This window comes from Macrotis lagotis, chromosome 3 (genome assembly GCF_037893015.1).
Source record: "Macrotis lagotis isolate mMagLag1 chromosome 3, bilby.v1.9.chrom.fasta, whole genome shotgun sequence".
In the NCBI taxonomy this organism is placed as follows: Eukaryota; Metazoa; Chordata; class Mammalia; order Peramelemorphia; family Peramelidae; genus Macrotis; species Macrotis lagotis.
Genome location: NC_133660.1, coordinates 36106368 through 36125679, shown reverse-complemented (window position 1 = coordinate 36125679; position 19312 = coordinate 36106368). Strand labels below are relative to the sequence as shown.

Below are 19312 nucleotides of genomic sequence, written 5' to 3'. Positions count from 1 at the left end.
GTATTTACTTCTCTGGTTCTAGAACATCTGTAGGAGGGGGAATGGAAGTGATGAGTCATATTGGATATGTCTAGGCCAACAAAAGGAAAGGTAAGTTACTACCCTTTAGATTGTAAATTCACTGGACTCAGAATTCTTTATAAATTTTTTTAGTTTATTTATTTTATATTATTACAATAATCTTGTTATGACAGTGAACATAAACCCCACTCCCTCCCCCGAGAAGATGACAAACCTTAAGAATAGTGAGAGAGAAAAAAATGTACTTCAGTCTGTTTTCAGATTCCAATGGCTCTGTCTCCGGGATGAGTTGCCTTCTTTATATAAGTCCACCAAAGAAGCTGCTTCAATTTTTTTTCCCATAGTTGCTATTACTGGCTGTATTTCCCTCCATTCTATTCCTTCCCACTCTCATTTATTCTATTCTCTCTCTCCTTTCACCCTGTCCCTCTTCAAAAGTGTGTTGCATCTGAGTACCTTCTTCCACAATCTTCCCTCTCTTCTATTACCTACTTCCCCCTTCACTCCCCCCCTTCCCCCTTTTCCCATACCTTTCCTCTCATTTTTTTCTCAAGGATAAGATTGATAAGGGTAAGATAGGGTGTATGTTATTTCCTCTCTGTTTCTGATGAGAATGAAGGCTCACTCATTCCCCCTCACCTTCCTCCATTCCACTCTATTGAAAAACTTTTTTTTGACTCTTATGTGAAATATCTTAGCCCCTTCTTCCTCTCCTTTCTCTTCCTCCCTGTACTTTCCTTTATCACCCATTGACTCCATCTTTATACTATATTATACCATTGTGTTTAGATCTTTTCTATGCCTTGTTTATATATGTTCCTTCTAACTGCTCTTATAAATGAGAAATTTCATCTAAGTTATTAGTATCTTCTTTCCATGCAGGAATGCAAACAGTTCAACATCATTAATTTCCTTATAGTTAGTACTTCTCATCCACCCCCTCTATGGTTCCTCTGAGTCCTGTACTTGGAGGTCAAACTCTCTGTTCAGCACTGGTTGTTTCCAATAGGAAAGTTTGAAAGTCTCCTGTTTCATTGAAAGTCCATATTTTTGCCTGAAAGAGGATGTTCAGTTTTGCTGGGTAGTTGATTCTTGGTTGTAAACCAAGATCTTTTGCTTTCCAGAATATCATATTCCAAGTCTTAATGGAGATTCTGCCAGATCCTGTGTAATCCCAACAATAGAGCCCCAGTAGTTGAATTGTTTGTTTCTGTCAGTTTATAGTATTTTCTCTTTTACTTGGGAGTTTTGGAATTTGGCTATAATATTCCTGGAATATTTTTCTTCTGGGATCCTTTTCAGAAGGTGACTGGTAAATTCCCTCAATTTCTATTTTTCCCCTTGGCTTCTAGGATCTCAGGGCAATTTTGCTGTATTATTTCTTGAAAAATGAAGTCTAGGTTCTTTTCCTAGTCATGACTTTCAGGTAGTCCAGTAATTTTTAAATTATGTCTTCTGCATTTGTTTTCAAGGTCAGTTGTTTTTCAGTGAGATATTTCACATTTTCTTCTAATTTTTGTGTTTTTGGAATAGTTCTGTTTCTTCCTGATTTCTTGCAAAGTCATCAGCTTCCTTTAGTTCATTATACATTTGAAGGAGTTATTTTCTTCAGAGAGCTTTTTTATCTCATTTTCCAGCTGGCCAATTCTGCTTTTTAAGGCATTCTTCTTCTCATTTGCCTTTTGTGTTGCTTTTTCCATTAAGCCTAAACTGATTTTTAACATATTGTTTTCTTCAGCATTCTTTGTATTTCCTTCACCAAGCTGCTGACTTGATTTTCATGTTATGTGCATCGCTCTCATTCCTCCTCCCAATTTTTCCTCTACTTCCCTTAATTGCTTTTTTTAGCTCATCCATAGCTTGAGTTCATTTTCTATTTCTCTTGGAGGTTTTGGGTACAGAAGCTTCAATTTTCTTATCTTCTGAATCTTTCATGAGACCAAAGTAATTTTCTATGGTCAGATTCTTCTTTTTCCTTTGCTCATTTCCTCAGCCTATGACTGATTTACCTTGTTTCCAAGGCTGTGGGGGGTGAGGTTTGTCACACCTCACAGGGACCTTAATTCCTTCAAGGTGTCTTGTCTATACTTTGGTATGTGCATGACCACAGGTGCTCCCCTCTGCCCTGGAGATGTGAGGAGGGTCCCTGCTTAGCTATGGCAGCATGGAAGCCCAACCTGCTTGGTCTTGGTGTGGGCAAACAGCAGAGTCCTGTCCCAGGGAGAGCAGAGGGACCTTTAGAGTCTCCCCTGACCCATCTGTGGACTGCTCTTTGGAGGTGCAGGCTAGCTTCCCTGATCCCCACTGCAGGGCTGCTCTGAGTTCGGTACTCACTCTGCACTCACTTTGGTGTGGCAGAATTCTCTCACCACCCTTTCAAGCTGTTCCTGATAATCCCTGGGCCAGGAGGCTGGAAACTGCCTCCTCTACCCCAGAGATCTAGGCACTTAGTTGACTGCACTGGGCTACTGTGTGACAGTGGTTGTGGCTGCTTGAAGTAGCTTTTTCCATCCCTCCAGTCCTGTGGAACTTCTGAGTTGTCTTGGACTGGGAAATTGTCAGTCTTCCTGTGGGTTCTGCCCCTCTAAATTTTGGCTAGAGTCATAATTTGATGGCCTTTGGAGTTTTTTTGGGGAATGAGTTTCTGAGAATTCCTGACTTCATGCTGCCATCTTGGCTCTGGCTCCCTGGACTCAGAATTCTTGAACAACCCAACAAAGACCAGAGCAATCATGATGGGTCCACTCATTCCTGAATACTCTGAAATAAAGCCATCTTCTGAAAGTCTGAGTTTCACTGTCCTCAAAGTCTGTTTCATCCTTGCCATTAATTGAGCAAACAAAACAAAACAAGTTAACTGTTTTTTTTTTCAAGAGGGATTTGTGCCCAATGATTTCTAAAATACTCTAAATAATAATGATCATGATAAATAGTCAGAATTTACTTTAAGGTTTGCAAAGCATTTTACAGATTTTATCTTATTTAGTTCTCAGAGCAACTTTGGAAAGTAAGGCTGTCATTATCCCCATTTTACAGATGAGAAAGGTGAAGGAAATAGTAAAGTGATTTGCTCAGTGTTACACAGGTAGTGAAAGTTAGAGTCTTAGACCAGTCAGGTCTTCCTGACTCCAGATCTGGTGCATTAGCACTTGGTCACCCAGCTGACTCAAAAGAACATGGAAGAGTAGATTGTTATCCTATTATGGAGGTATCAGCATAATTCTGGGAAATTTATACCAATCTGTATGTAATGGTAAAAGCAGTGAATGTGGGCTGTGAGAGGTTTGAGTTTTCATCTTGACTGATGAGTTAACATGGACATCACTGATCTTACATTTCTTCCTATGAAACTAGGGACAATATCATCTGCTATTATGTATGCAAATGATGTAATGTATGCAAAATGCTTTAGGAAACCATGAAGGATTTTTTGTTACTATTATCTTCCTCCTTAATAACAATGACAATGAATAATAGCCATAATAGTTTTGGAAGGTTGTCCATTGTCATCTATTGATGGAGTCCAAGTATTGTTTTAAAAAGATTTCTGGGTCAGCAGCAACAAAAACAGCAGCACCCCGCTTTATGTACTGATTTCTAAAGGTCTTTATCTATACACATAGACAGACACACATATACACACATTGTAGTAGGTGAATTATGAAACTGAATTTTAATCTTGGAGTTTTGCTTCCAGTATTTGCATTTGCATTCCAGTGCTGCTATTCAGATCTGATAACTAGGATAAAACTTAGAGGTACAGAAATCTCAATCTCTCTCTCTCTGTCTCTCTGTCTCTCTCTCTCTGTCTCTCTCTGTCTCTCTCTGTCTCTCTCTGTCTCTCTGTCTGTCTCTGTCTCTGGAATGATTTTTCATTTCTTTCCCAGCTCATTTTATAGATGAGGAAACTGAGATAAAAAGGGTTAAACAACATAAAACCAACTAAGCTTACTGGCTATCAAGGAAAATTAGCTCAAGTGTGATTACATACCAACTTCCACTTTTACCGGCATAAGGAAGTTCCTGCAGGTAGTTTGCTCCTAAGTCCCCACTAGAGAACTCCCTGTTGATTATCAGCTAGAGTCAATGAACTTTTAGAAAAGCTATTTGCTACGCAGCTATAACAAGAGAAGCTGTTACAGAAACATTACCCTAAACTAAGAATATACTCTACCCTCTCACATAGTCTCTGGGAACATTCAAAGTAATCAAATATTCAAATACTCAAATTTAAAAATAGAGGAGACCAAGGGTGAAGCATAGCTCAGAGTTACTAGAGGTTTTTCTTCCATTTTTGTGGACTCCTCTTGAGCTTCCCCAGAAGGACAGTTTTCTGCTTGGCTCTATGGCTCAGTGTCCTTGGACCATCCAGAAACTGCTTTTCTCTAGTGTGCCTAATTTGTCCTCAGTCTATACTCAGTTGATATTGCCATTGATATGTGGGGACACTGCAGATGAGCATTCTAGATAGGCTAGTCTTTAGAAGTTCAGAAGAATAACAGTGATGGTGAGAAAATTAATTTTTCCCTCCATTTCTTGGGGCAATTTCACCCTGAACCACTGGATTTTGCACCACTTGACTTGATGTGGCTGAGATACATAATTATAAGCTGGTTTGTTATGTTATACACAGAAAGATGTGTCTGATTTGTTAGGTATTACAACATTTTCTGTCATCTGCTTCCTGCCATGATGCTTTCATCCAATATTCAAAACTCTTTATTCCTTTCAAATCAGGATTCAGTACTTTTTACTTTCCTTTACATTTTTTGATTGATTTGTTCAGTTGAGGTGTCTGGACCTTCTGAGTTTATTTAAGGGAGAGGACTGTGACACCCTCAAAATATTCATTCATTCAAAGTGCAAAGCACTGGACTAATAGCCAGGGGTGTCTTTGTATGAGGTTAGCAGCTTATATTCTACTGGGGACATGTAACATATACAAAGCTAAAGAAATACATAAATATTTAATAAATAGGTAAAACGAATCCACATGGGGAAAGTTAACAACTAAGGAAATAAGGAAAATCCTTCTATAGGATATGGCAGGTTCAGTGGAAAGCGAGCTGCCACCTGGAGTCAAGAACACTCATCTTCCTGAGTTCAAATCTGATCTCTGACACTTCCAGTCTGTGTGACCTAGACAAATCACAACCCTCTTTACCTCAGTTTCCTCATTTGTAAAATAAACCAGAGAAGTATACAGCAGACCACTGCAATATCTTTGCCAAGAAAATTCTAAATGAGGTCAGGGAGAGTCAGAAATGTTTCAACAACAAAGTCTTCTGCTTCTATAGTCAAGGGTTTTTCCATTGGCATTCAAATCCAGGACTGGGATCTCTTTAAGGGATCCAATAACTAAATCTTTGACTTGATGATCAAGTCACAAGACCTGCATGACTGAACCATGAAACTACTCAGAGACTTGCCAACATCCACAATCATCACTCTCGGACACTACCTGAGGGCCTTCTGGAAAATTTGGGAAGGTGAATTGGTAAGTGACTCTGAGACATAATCCTTCCATCTTCCTCTGATGGACCTCTTCATAGCACCTGGGGCCAACAGGTGAATATATTTTGGATTTAATGAGTCAGAGGACTGTTCTTGAGTGAGAAACTCACTTCCTCTGGACTTGTTTGTATCTGGACCCTTCCCTTCTTATTTGAAATTTAAAAAAAAATCACCATGAAAATCATATGACTTTTTTTTTCTTTTTGGTCCTAGATAGAATTCATTTCAAAGACCAGTTTTTGGACATATACCAGGATTTTGCTTTTTTGGAGAGTTTCATTTACTTGCTTATAATTTAGACTAAATCCTTTAAGTATCTACTTCTATCTTAGTGGTGTTTGGTAAACACTTTATGAAATGGTAAAAACAAAATAAAATACTGACTTTGGCATCAGAAGAGATATTTTTAAAGATCATAGGCAAGTCAAAATACAACAAACCTTTCTGGATTTCAGTTTCCTCACTTGTAAAATTAAAGGGGTTGCCTAAGATAATTTCTATGACTTCTCTAGGTTTTAAATTCTGGGATTGATTTTTAAAATATAGCAGCTATATTTCACTTGATGAATTTTTCCATAGTGAATTATTCCTTCCCCATTTTGACAATGTGGGGAATTATCATGTGCTTTACTTGACTCAGTAACTTCAACTTTAAAAAAAATCACAAGTAAATCAAATTTATAGAAAAAATTCCACTTTAAAGCACCAGGGAACTTAGTATTTAAAGGAATGCTATGAAAATTCTAAAAAAAAAATTCAAGAAGTTCTTTTTTTTTGAGTCATGCATAATAAGCATCTCCAAGGTTTTTGTTTTCTTGATGTAGATTTTCCTTTTTCCTTTTCTTAGAAAATTAGCATATAAGCTCCCAGTTAGTAAAAAAAAAATGTTTAATTCTTTGTTTGATGTTTAACAAAACTTTGTTAGCGATTGATACAGGAACATCTGTCTTTCCACCCCGAGTTTCAGAGCACCACTGTCTTTGATAGGGGTGTGCTGGAACCACCTCTAACCAGTTTGGAGAGAGTAGATTTTTAAATTCTCATTCTGAAATAGCTCTGAAATCAGCAAAGACTACAAATCTAACATTGATTTATTGTTTTGCTCATGAACATTTTCCTTTCCCACCTTATCATTAAACAGTGATTTCTATGTTTGGTAATCAGGGAGTCTCTCACATAGGGCAATCAGATAAGAAATAGTTTTCTATTGAGGGATATTCCATAGACATGTGCATGGGGCCTTGCATTTCTTGAGGGATTATGGAACTCAAGAAGCAATCATCATTATATTGGTTATTGTGATATGATAATAATAATAAAGGGAGCCATAGTTTTACTAGTGTCAGAAAACCTAGGTTTGAGTCTTGTATTTTCCTCTTCTGAGATTCTGAGATCTGAGGCTGATCATTTTATCTCTCTGTATGTCAAATTTCTTATCAGTAAAACCACAGGGCTTGGTTAAATGACCTTCCAACTATGTGATTTTGAATACTTACCTTCCATTTCACAAAGAAGCTAATTCCTTTTTTTATGGTGTATTGGAGCCAATTTAAACAGCTTATAAAGAGCCAATTGTTAAATTTTCAGTGGGAGCATTTATACTTTGGAAAGAAGCAAATCCTACAAAATCAGGGCTTGACTTATTGTATCAAGAAAATGTTATGTATAATTTCCCCCCATTCCCATTGCCAGTTGTTAACCAGTTACAGTACATCCTATGTGTATATCTCTACCTTCAAAAAAAGTCTTCTAGAAGTTACTAGACATTAATAGTTGTAATGGCTTGAAAAATTAGTTTAAAGAAGCTATTTGGATTTAAAGAAAAAAAAACATTTAGTACATTTGATTTTGGACTTCTACTCTCCCCCATTTCAAAAATCATTCTAAACTGGCTTTCATGTTGGAAAGTATATGACATGAATTCATTCTAATGTGTAAATGACACCAGGAAGGCACTTGGATTTTAATAGTAAGCACTATTTTAGTTCAAAGATAGAGTTCAGGATTTAGGGTGGGGGCCAGGGAAAGGGAGAAATTTTAGGCATCATAGTTGGTGGTTAGAGGAGAATTCTTTTGGAAGGAAGGAAAGGTTTCTCATTGTCCCTCAAATCACAGCACAAGGGAAACCTACTTACTCTATTCAGACTTAAGATGTCTGATTGATCTTGGACAGAAGTTCTTCAACTTTTTTTGGGAGGAAGTACCCCTTTTGTAGTCTGAGGAACCCTATAGCTCCCCTTTCTGGAATAATGTTTTTTTTAATTATATAAGATAAACGACACAGGCTTACAAAGGAAACCAAAAGTTAGTGAACATTTAAATGTATTTTTTCCCCATTCATGTTCATAGATCCCTTCTGAAATTTATTGATGGAACCTTTGAGGATCTGCGAACCCCAGAATAAGGAATCCTCATCCAAGACAAGAGGATGTCTGCTCCAGGTTTCTTCTTTTCCTTCATAGGTTTCACTCTCAAGTCTCCTTCTTTAGATATTCAGATTCCAATGTCCAAAGCATGATTCCCATTATTAAAGGAAGTAAGATAGTTAAACTTGGAGATGATTACTGATGGAATTTATTGGTTATGAGAATGAAAAGAGAAATGGGCAAGGAGATTTGTCAGTCTCATAAAGGTCCCCCTCAGAAATGCAGGAGTCATTTGCCCAATTGCAAAATCAACACAACTGTTAAACATAAAACAGGATGATAAAACCAGTAGGAGCTTGGCCACAAGCCACACGCTCTGGAACAGGTACAAACTAAACACAGACAGGAAACCACCCACTCATGCAAAGGATTTGATGCAAGTAGCATCTATATAGACTGATGACTGTGTAAATGACTGAAACTTACTATTTGGGGAAAGAATAAGAGTATTCAAGTCTTTCCAGTGTCATTGACTAAGATAACTATTTTTAATTCAGTCTTGAAATGAAGGGTTGGAAGCAACAGGAAATCATGGTATCACATTCCTTGAAATCCAAGTTCATTTTTATTTCATTTCTTAGAACACGCTACATTGCTGGTTAATCACAGCTTTGACCTAGCCTTGAATTCAAAGGGAGAGTTTGCTGACTGTTCATGTAACATTCTAAGTCTTGGTTTTCATTTTCTAGGCACTGTATAGTAGTTTTTAGTATTGTTTTTAGCTATATTTGCTATATTTAGGTATGTATATTTGAGGTAGCTAGGGGTTATAGTGGATAGAGACTTAGAGCTGGAGCTTGGAAGTCCAGATTCTGATCTCATGCCCTTACTAGCTATGTGACCCTGGGTATGTCATTTAACCCGTCTGCCTCAGTTTCCTCATATGAAAAATGGAGAAAATAATAACAATGACAATAATAGCAACAATAATCCAGAGATATGGTGAGAATCAAATCAGATGATCTGTAAAGTATTTTACAAATCTTAATGAACTATATAATTCTAATATTTAAACACATATTAGGTATTACAAAGCTACTGTGGATTTAAGATATTAAAGCTTAAAACTATACTAAGATTTTGGGACACCTTGTATATTTATATGGTTGCCAGTAGAAGAATATTAAGCCCTTGGAAACAAGGACAATGGAATAAAACTCCATCGATATCCATAAAATAGAGCATTAGAATTTTGTGACAGTTCTCACTTTGCAATTCACATATTCATGCACTTACTGCCAGAAGGAACTTTGCTCATCCATTTATGTATGAACAATTGAGCCATTGGTTCAATATGGTGAAATTTTGAATTCTTTTTACATAAAACTGACATCTCTGAAAAAAAAAAGTATTGTAATATATAGTGGAATGGTAGAGACTGATTTTTCTTTCTGAGTCACAACACTGTAGACCTCAGATTTTTGTGACATAGTGCATCTTTCAGTCAACATGAATTCAAACACTTACTATTTGCCTGGTAACTATTCTAAGCACTGGGGTACAAATATAAGGGGAAAAGACAGTCCCTACTCACAAGTTACTTAGTTTCTAATGGAGAAAGACAACATTTGAAAGAGAAGCTAAAAATGAAAGTAGATATACAGTCAGGTGAAAGGATGGGCATTAATTCTGAAAAACCTAACAAAGGTGAGGGAGGACCTGTTAAAATTGTAGACTAATGCTCTCAACTTAAGAGATCAGCCAGTCTCCTTAAAATACTCTTAATCTTTCCTACACTTTAGCTTCATATTCAACTCCATAAATGCTTAATATGTCAGTACTACAGACACTCAGATGCCCAATTTTTAGCCATATGTTCCATTTTTGAACCTGTCCATGACACATGACTCAGAAATAAAGAGTGTAATACCAACTCTTTGGGAAATTGTAAAGTCATAGAAGTTAGTCTTAAGTACCTTGTATTTGTCTTTCACTTTTAAAAAAAAAACAACTTTATTTTTTTAAGGCAATGGGGTTAAGTGACTTGCCTAAGGTTACCAGCTAGGCAATTATCAAGTGAGGTCAGATTTGAACTCAGGTCCTCCTGACTCCAGGACCAGTGCTCTATCCACTGCTCCACCTCACTGCCCCCCTTGTATTTGTCAATGGTCCCTTTCTATGCCTCTTAATTCTAGCTTATTCTCTTTGTTGCTTATTCCCTATTTAGCCTATAGGGGTGTATAGGGTGTTGAGGAAGACTTGCGCCTCTGACCTGAGGGCTTCTGACCCCTTTTTAAGGCCGCTCATCCATCTTGGCATCTAACAAGTGTTTCACTCAGATCTCATCTGGGGCTCCATGTGCTGTGGCCATACCCTAGTAAAGCACCCACAGGATAAATTAGATTGTGCGTAACTGATAGACCTCCACCCACTGGTGAGGTAGGGGGGTGTCTATCCCAATATCCTCTGGCAGAAAGGGCAGATGAGAACAATTTGTTCCAATGGCAATTAAAGTAGTTAAAGTAGGCATCATGTAGCATTTAGAGCTTCTCCAAACATCACCAAGATCATCCACAGCATCCTGAGCCATCACCAGTCATCCCAACTCTTGTCTTGCCACTGGATTTTGATGACTTTGGAAGGGAGAGTGAGACTGATGATATGCAACTGTGTCCCACAAATCCAATTCATATGCATCAAGCTGACAGTGATGTCAATGAAAAATAAGAACAAACAACAAATTAGCCAATGTATATCTAGTTTGTATTTAACCATTTGCATGGTATCTCCCGGATTAGTTTTATGTGCTCTTTGAGTACAGAAAGGGTCTTTTTTGCCTTTCTTAAGTATCCCTTATTTGGCCAAGAATTTCTCCCCTTGCCATGATTATAAGTTAGCTCCTCTCAATTACCAGCCTCAGCAGTGCAATTTTGCACCAGCCAATTTTGACTGATCAGAAAAAAATCAAAATATTAGCGCAAAATGACAGAAAGTGGGGTTTATGTTTTGGAAATAGAAAGAAATGCCCTTGAGAGGCAGTGTGAAGTAGTGAACAGAACACAGGTTGGAAAAACCTGAATTTGGATATGTGTACCCTGCTGCTCATTGTGTGATCCCATATATGGTTTCCCCATATTTGAAAGGGGAATGATAAAAATACCTACAGTAATGATTATTTGCAGGACTAGTTGTTTGGGGTTCAAATGAGAGATGTATGAAAGCACTATATAAATACTGCTATTTATATTATCCTCAAAGCATCCTATAAACCTTCCTTCACTTCAATTACTCTGCTTTTTCAGTTTAACCTGCTTATAGCCTTTTAGAAACAGGTCAAATAGACCAATATCTTCCAGTATATTCTACAATAAGCTTCAACTATAAACTGAATATGAAAAGTCACATCTTTATAAAATTAAAGTAACTGAGAATAGCTAACTTTTATAATCATGGCTAGGAAAAAAAGTCTTAGCCAATCAAGAAAGTAGAAGAGATAACAAAAGAAAAAAGCGAGAATTTCTAGTTCATAAAATTTAAAACCTTTACATGGAAAATATCAATGAAGAGAGGATAAGAAGAAAAACTAATAAGACAAAATGTTTACCTAACATTTTCCTCAGAAAAATGTGATATCCAAGATATCTAGAAAAATGAGAAAATATTCAATCAAGAACCAATAGAAAAGTAGCAAAAGGAGATGAGTTTGTAGCTCTCAAAAGAAAAAAAATCAGTCAATAAATGACCATAAGGAAACGTGCTCCAAAAAACTAATTATAAAACGAATTAAAAAACTCTAGCTAACAAACATGATGATGATATGTTGAAATAATTGATGTCAAAGGCAACTTGGGAAAATAGTTATGCTAATGCATTATTGGTGAAACTAAGAATTGGTCCTACCATTCTAGATGTGAATTTGGAAATATGCAAGAAAAGTGGCTAAACTTTTCATTTCCCTTGACCCAATGATCCTACTATGATACTCCAAGGAAATGAAAGAGAAAATACATTATTCAGCTTTGAATGTTTCTGTCTTTACCCTACAATCAGTCCTAAAGAATTTCTGGAACCACATCCATCTCTTTCAAAGAATGTATTACTCTGGATCCAATTTTGCACCTTACAGTCATTCTCTTCACTTATTAGGATATTTTTCTTCCTAGACAGTTGCATTTAAAATTCTCCAGCCTTGGAAAATTCTAATTCTAACATTTAAAAAAAGGAACTTATTTAACAATAGAATGGAAAGAACATTTGGCCAAGATTCAACAGTGATACAGTTGGATATGGTTCCATGGGGTTCCTTCTAGTAACATACCAATCAGATATGCAAACTGAATAATAGAAAGGAATCCACCAAGATGGATGAGCACTAACTACATTAAGCTTAGGCAACCCAGAAGCTATGTTAAATTTTCAAACTTTAGACCTCTCAGTAACTAAGTCTTATGAATGATTTTATTTCATTCTTACTTTTATGTCACATTTATAATTTTATTATAAAATAACATTTTAGTCCCATGGTATATTGTATTCATTTTGACAAGAAACCAGTCATCACCATCCACAAAATGTCACCCTTTTAGTGCTGGCTTGAACAGTACACTTACCCAACTGGACAAGATAAAATTTCAATATACATTCTTGTTACACTAATCACAAATTATGAAATCTAATTTATAAAACAAAATGAACACAGTTCATTTTAAAATCCAGCATAGTTTTTCATTAAGTCCTGAATGAGGCTGGGGTGTTTTCTTGCCACAATTATTAAAAAATGCTCAGAAGAACATGATAAAGTTAAGAGTAAATCTTGGGAAACCTATAATGGACACCAATGAATCAGCAGTTTCTCAGACCTTTCAGTTATTTTAATGAAATTGATTAACTTAATAAAACTTCCAGAGTTGGCTTAAAGAGGTGTTTCAGATCAGAAAACCACAAATTATGGCATCAAAAAACAACAGGAAGCACTTCTGGTTTCTGGCTTTAAAAAAAAAATCAAGTAGTCCAATGCCAGGACGTGCAGTGACAATGTAATTTTCCACTTACTTAATCCACACAACTCCTTCCCGGCCACTGCCAATAGTAAAGTAAAACATTACATATATTTATATAACAGATATACATGTATCGATCACTCATCATCACCCATTCAGTGCTTCTCAGAAGACCACAGTGAGAACCTCATAACAGAGGGTAGGAGGGAAGGGACAAATTTATACCTTTGACCCTCTTGTAGTTTGTGGTGAGGTCCAGTCTCCTTAGTCAAATCCAGGTTTGGGTTCCTCCCTCTGCTAGTAAATAGTCTCTCCTCTTATTACTGGCAACTTCTACAAAGGGACCCAGGGGCTCTCAACTTTCTAAACTCACAAGACTACAGGCAAGATTAGGGATCACTATTTACTCATGGAAAGAAAAGAATACAAACATGATTCTAGTTGCCCTTCCCAGGGAGAGGGTGAAGCCAACAATTTTTTACCATTCAATGAAAATATTGCTCTTGGAGAGGGTATTTCTTGCCCCTGAAATAAAAACTATAGCTAGAAAATTAATTAGGAAATATTTTTCTAGGTCCCTAATTCTGGAAAGTTCCACTGATTGTCAGAGTTCAAATATTGTCCTTTCAAGTGCCTCTTTGCACCCAGATCCTTTCACTAAAGATTCTCAACAAACTCCATATGTCACTGTTTTTGGTGGTTTCCTGACTGTCATTTAAAATGTTCCAAGTAATTAATTCACTCAGTTCTAAGTAAATCCCCAAACTACCAATCAAGGGAATTTTGAATCAAAAATGTCTAGTCCAATTATTAACAGAAACTTCCAACTCCAAATAGGTGACATGATCTATTCTAATGCATGTTAAGGCTAGAGCTATATTGGGGAAGGGCAGTTAAATATAATGAAAGGAACATGGAGTCTGGAGTCAGATGGAATGAATTTGAATCCTAATTCAGTTCTATATCATCTGCATTACCTTAGGGAAATCATTTAATTTTTCTGGCCTCAGTGTCTTTATGAAATGAGAAGGAAAGAAAATGGGAGCAAGCATTTGCAAATCATTTACTCTGTAACAGGTACTTTACAAACATGATATATAATCTCATTTGTTTCTAACAGCAATCTTGGGGGGTGGGTGCTATTGTGATCACCATTTTACAGTCAGGGAATCTGAGTTAGACAGAAATTAAATGGCTTGTTTGGGGTCATACAAGTATCTAAGGTGGGATTTGAACTCAGATCTTAACTGCCTTCAAAGGCAGTGCTCTATCCATGGTACCATATAGCTACCAATAAGAGGATTTCTTTCAGGATTATATTGAACCATCCCACTCAGAAATGCTATGCTTCTATGCCCTTATTATTTATGTTAGACTCAACAATATGGTCTGCAGTTTCTTGCTCCCATTCCCTTGCTCGCATTGTTCCCTACTCTGGGAGTATCTTTCCACTGGTCAAAAAGTATTTTTTTTCTTCACCAGACCTATGATATCACATTGTTCATCCTTCCCAGTTCATTTACCCCTTTATAATGTAATAATTGCAGCTATTGGGATAGAATACTGGAACTGAAGTCAGGAAGACTTGATTTCACATATAGCCTCAGACACTAATGATATGACCCTGGGCAGGACACTTAACCTCTGTTTGTTTCAATTTCTGTAAAATGGATAGAGTAATAGCTCCTTCCTCCTAAAGTTGTTTTGTGGAACAAATGAAATAATAGCTATAAAATGCTTCCCACAGTGATTGGCACTTAGCAGGGACTCTATAAATGTTATTCTTGATCAAGATTATATGAATAGATACAAAATAACATGTTATATTGTATATTAAGTATGACGTACAAAATAATGTGGAAATGGGCAAATATCAAGACAATATAGCAGTTGATGCCATCATAGGCCTTACAACATCACCTTTATCAAGTTCTCATTCATATTGTATGAATGTTTATATGTCTGATCTCCTATTTGATGGCAAATACCTTATTTTAATCAACTTTATGTTTACCTGTGTGCCAGCACTTTGTCCAGGGTAGAAAAAAATGTAATTTCTTTTCACTTCTCTATCTGCACTTGGTATAGTAGAGACCCAGGCAATCTCTGTAACCAGGGATGTTCTAGGGTCATCTCAAATTGACTATTTGTGAAATTTTCAAAATGAGCATTCCTGCCTTGCAAATTGACAAATACTACACATTAGCATTTGAGCATTTGATTTATTGTTTTGTTGATTGTCTAGATTAAAGAAAATAATGGAGAAAATGTCAATATTGTACATAAAATTTAAAAATCTTCTATTAATACTTTTTTGTGGGTGGGAGGGAGAACTGAAAAATATTTAACAAAACATCAATATTTGCTCCTAAGTTCTTCTACTTACTATATTCATGGTCATTTATCTCTGCCATAATATGAGGTTTGTGTTTTTTTTTTTTAATTGCACATCACTCCTTCATTATAGTAAACAACATAGAGGGGGAGGGGGAGTAGATTAGGACAGTTATGCTAAAACTGATGGAAGACCCAGGTAGCTGGACATGAAGTAGAAGGCAATGGGACACTTTGACGTATGCTTTAGATCTTTAGTGTGACTTTGCTTTCAAAGATTTGTATGCAATGACAGACTAGGGTTGCTAAGATTGATTTTATGGGTTAGGTCTTTAGGAGTATAGGGAATATTTATCATGTTCCCATTGTGATTCAAGGTTTATGATTGTATTTCAATTTAATTTGATATGCAATTATATGTATCTGTTTATATTTTGATTTAGTAGATCACATTTTGATTTAATTAGATATGTAATTATATATAATATATGTATATATATTGTATGAAATAGAATATTTATATACATTTCCAATGTATATTGGATCAGTGTCATGATCATCTTGTGGTACCCATCTCTGCCTCTCTGGATTCGGGGATCTCTACTCCTCAATCATCTGAGGGCAATGGAGATCATCACCCATCCCTTTGGAATGATACTTACTATATCAGGATGAAATAACCCATGTTCAACTGCTGTTCACTTGATACCCTTTTCCACTTCAGGCTTCTAAGTTCTCATACTCTCAATTAGTCCATTGAGACAGGTTTGTGTATATATATATATATATATATATATATATATATATATATATATATATATATATATACACATATGATATAACAGGCTAACTCTCATTATGTTGCCAGAAATTGCAAGCTGGTCTTTGACAGACTGAGAATCCAACATCCTTAGAACTAATAAAGCTTGAAAGATTCTCCTCCAGCCAAAGATTGGGGATCAAGAAGGAGAAAACTGAGGCCAAGGTGAAAGCCAAGTTTTTTTCATCTCTGTGCCCACCCCCAACCATTTTCATCAGATGGGCAACCTGCATCTCTTGGGTAACCACTCTATAGACTCCTCAGTTCAGCTGATTTTATATATGATTTATAGGGAAGGATAAAAATAAGTGATCAGTTGAAATAAATATATTTTTGGTATTATTTTACTTCATCTAATGGCTTTTGGAGACCTTGCACACTTGATCTGAAGCAGAAGTTCTCAAACATTTTAGTCTCAGGACTTTTTTTATACTCTTAAAAATTGAGGACCTCAAAGAGTTTTTGTTTTTTGTATTGGATTAAATACTGTACTATATTAAAATAAAAATAATGGACCCATTATTCATTGACATCATTAACATAATCAATGAAAAATGACTAATTTGCAGGTCAAAAAATAGATTGTGAGATCAGTAGAATTATTTTGCATATTTTTGTAATAGTTGGATTCTCCTATCTACTTCTCTATTCAATCTGTTGTGTGTGATATATTTTAGTTGAAGTATATGAAGAAAATCTGATCTCATATGGCTATGTAGTTGATAAAGGAAATGACTATTCTAATAAACTAATACTTTTTTATTGTTGTTCAGTAGTTTCAGTTGGGTCTGACTTCCTGTGACCCCATTTGGAGTAATCTTGGCAAAGATACTGGAGTCATTTGTTGTTTCTTGTCCAACTCATTTCATAGAGGAGGAAACCGAGGTAAACAGTGTTAAGTAACTTGCCTAGGGTCACAAAGCTAAGACAGAGATCACATCTGAACTACAGAAGTGGAGTCTTGTTGACCAGACTCAATATTATATTCATTCTATCACTTCACTGTCCTATATAAATAGCATCTTAGTATTATTATGAAAATAATTTTGACCTTGCTGACCCTCTCCTGAAGGATTCTTAGAAATCACCAGGATCCATGAAACATACTTTGAATACTAATGATCTAAAGCATAATTGAGACTGGCTGAATATCTTAATTTTATCAGGTACCTTACATAGGATTTGGTGAATTGATTTATTCAATTACCCCAATCTTACATACAGATCATGGAATATGCTTTTCCATATGGAAAATACATAGATTCAGTAGCAATTATTGAAAAAAATATTTATTAAATACAATAGTAAGAGATTTTTCAGTTGTTCTCAAGGGAGGATATTGGCTTTTGCCCTCTCTGTTATTTGCACAAACTTCCTATTCTGGTTATTGGAATGTTCTCTCCTCACTACCCCTTTCTCAGACCCAGGTGGCCCAGCCCTTTTATTCTCATTGTTCACAATTTATTGAGATGTGAGTAAGTTCAGAGTCAGATTTACCCCATGGCTATATTTTTAGTACAGAATTATCTTTGCAGGGGAATAGAGAGATGGTTTACAAAAACCCCTCCGAGATCAAAAGTCCTGTGATTGTAAGTCAGAGGGATGGGCATGGTGGTGGTTATATTTGATCTCACTAAACTAAAAAAAAATGCAAGTGTCAGCTTGCAAGCTTGATTGTCCCTGTTGTAATTAATTTCCTCCATGAGCTCACTGCAGGCTAATCACAGCCTGAATTTCCTGAAAGATTGCTTCTTCCATCATAGATATCCATGAAGGTGGGGGGGAAGAAATGCCACAGAGCAACCTGGACTTTTGACAGCTAACCTCTGTCTAGTAACATTCTATGTCCTTCAAACCTGGATCAGAATTGCATACTCTTCTCAGAATCTCAGAAAGGAATATTATAATAACTATTGAGGCCATTTTGCTTGGTGAAAGACCCACTCTGGAGATCTGACTCTACATTGAGTTAGCTAGGTGTCTTTGAGAAAGTCACAGTTTCTCTAAGCCTTTTTTTTCTTTTTCTTTCTTGAGCGAAATGAGGTTGGAGTAAATCAGGGATCTTTAATCTTTTTTGTATCACAGACCCCCTTTGAAAAACTGATAAATCCTATAGATAGAATATTTTTAAAATGTATATAATAAAAAAACTCAGGATTTAAAAGAGTGCCAATCCATTTCAGTATCAAAATGCAGTTATCAAATATTAAACAAATAGATCTCATTAAAAATCTCTGGACTAGATAGTCTTTATGGTTTCTCTACTCTTCATCCCAACCCCCAACTCCAAATGCCTTAAAATATTGGAAGTGATATATTGAAAAATTTCCTCAATTCTCTTTTTAAAAAATACACAAATATGTATATATTTAACACATATATATGTTTATATGTTGTTGTTGTTGTTAATTGTTGACAGTTGTGTCTGATTGTGGTTATTTTTTTGTTATTTGTTTGTTTTTTGGCAGAGATACTAAAGTTTTCCATTTCCTTCTTCAACTCATTTTACAATCGAAGAATCTGAGGCAAACAGGGTTAAGTGACTCGTTCAGGGGTCACACAGCCCCTGACCAGTGTCTGAGGCTAGATTTGAACTTAGGAAGATGTCTTCCTGATTCCTGGTCTGGCACTATCCACTGTGCCATTGAACTTCCTGTAGGTATATATTTACATTTAGCAACAACAAAAACTTTAATAATACTAATAAAACAAATGGAAGTAAGAGGAAGGCAGATTTCATATTCATAGAATGAGGAATCATATAAGCATTAGAATTTTCCAAGTATAATTGACTACCTTATGAAGTTGTGTGCTCCCTCATCATTTAAGTTATTTAAGTAGAGGTTCAATGATCACTTATTAGTGACATAGACAATGAATCCCATTGGGCAGGAACAACTGCTTGTCCAAATACTCTATGTCCTCTAAGTACTTGGTATATAGTGAGGACTTAAGAAATATGTATTATAATGAATATTTGGGAATTAAATTGGGGAAATTATGTATAAATATATATATACATATATATATATATATATATATATATATATATATATATATATATGTGTGTGTGTGTGTGTGTGTGTGTGTAGGGTTCATAATTTAGGCTTTGGTTGGATTAGAAAATTATTAAGTCTTGTCCATCTACTATCTATTTGTGTATGAGAGGAGATTTGGGTTACATAATTAGAAAAAGATCTTTATTTCCACCTGATTAGTTGATTTTCTTTATTTTTGACCATCACTTCAATTTCACT

General features: G+C 35.9%; 1 long non-coding RNA gene across 1 annotated transcript in view; it reads left to right on the top strand.

The window, feature by feature from the left end:
* Positions 1–18: 18 nt before the first annotated feature.
* Positions 19–19312, top strand: part of LOC141516041 (uncharacterized) — a 38865-nt gene continuing 19571 nt past the window's right edge. Inside the window, exons 1-2 of the long non-coding RNA XR_012476590.1 lie at positions 19–90; positions 7885–7976. This is a non-coding gene — a long non-coding RNA (uncharacterized LOC141516041). The remainder of the gene's footprint in view (positions 91–7884; positions 7977–19312) is intronic.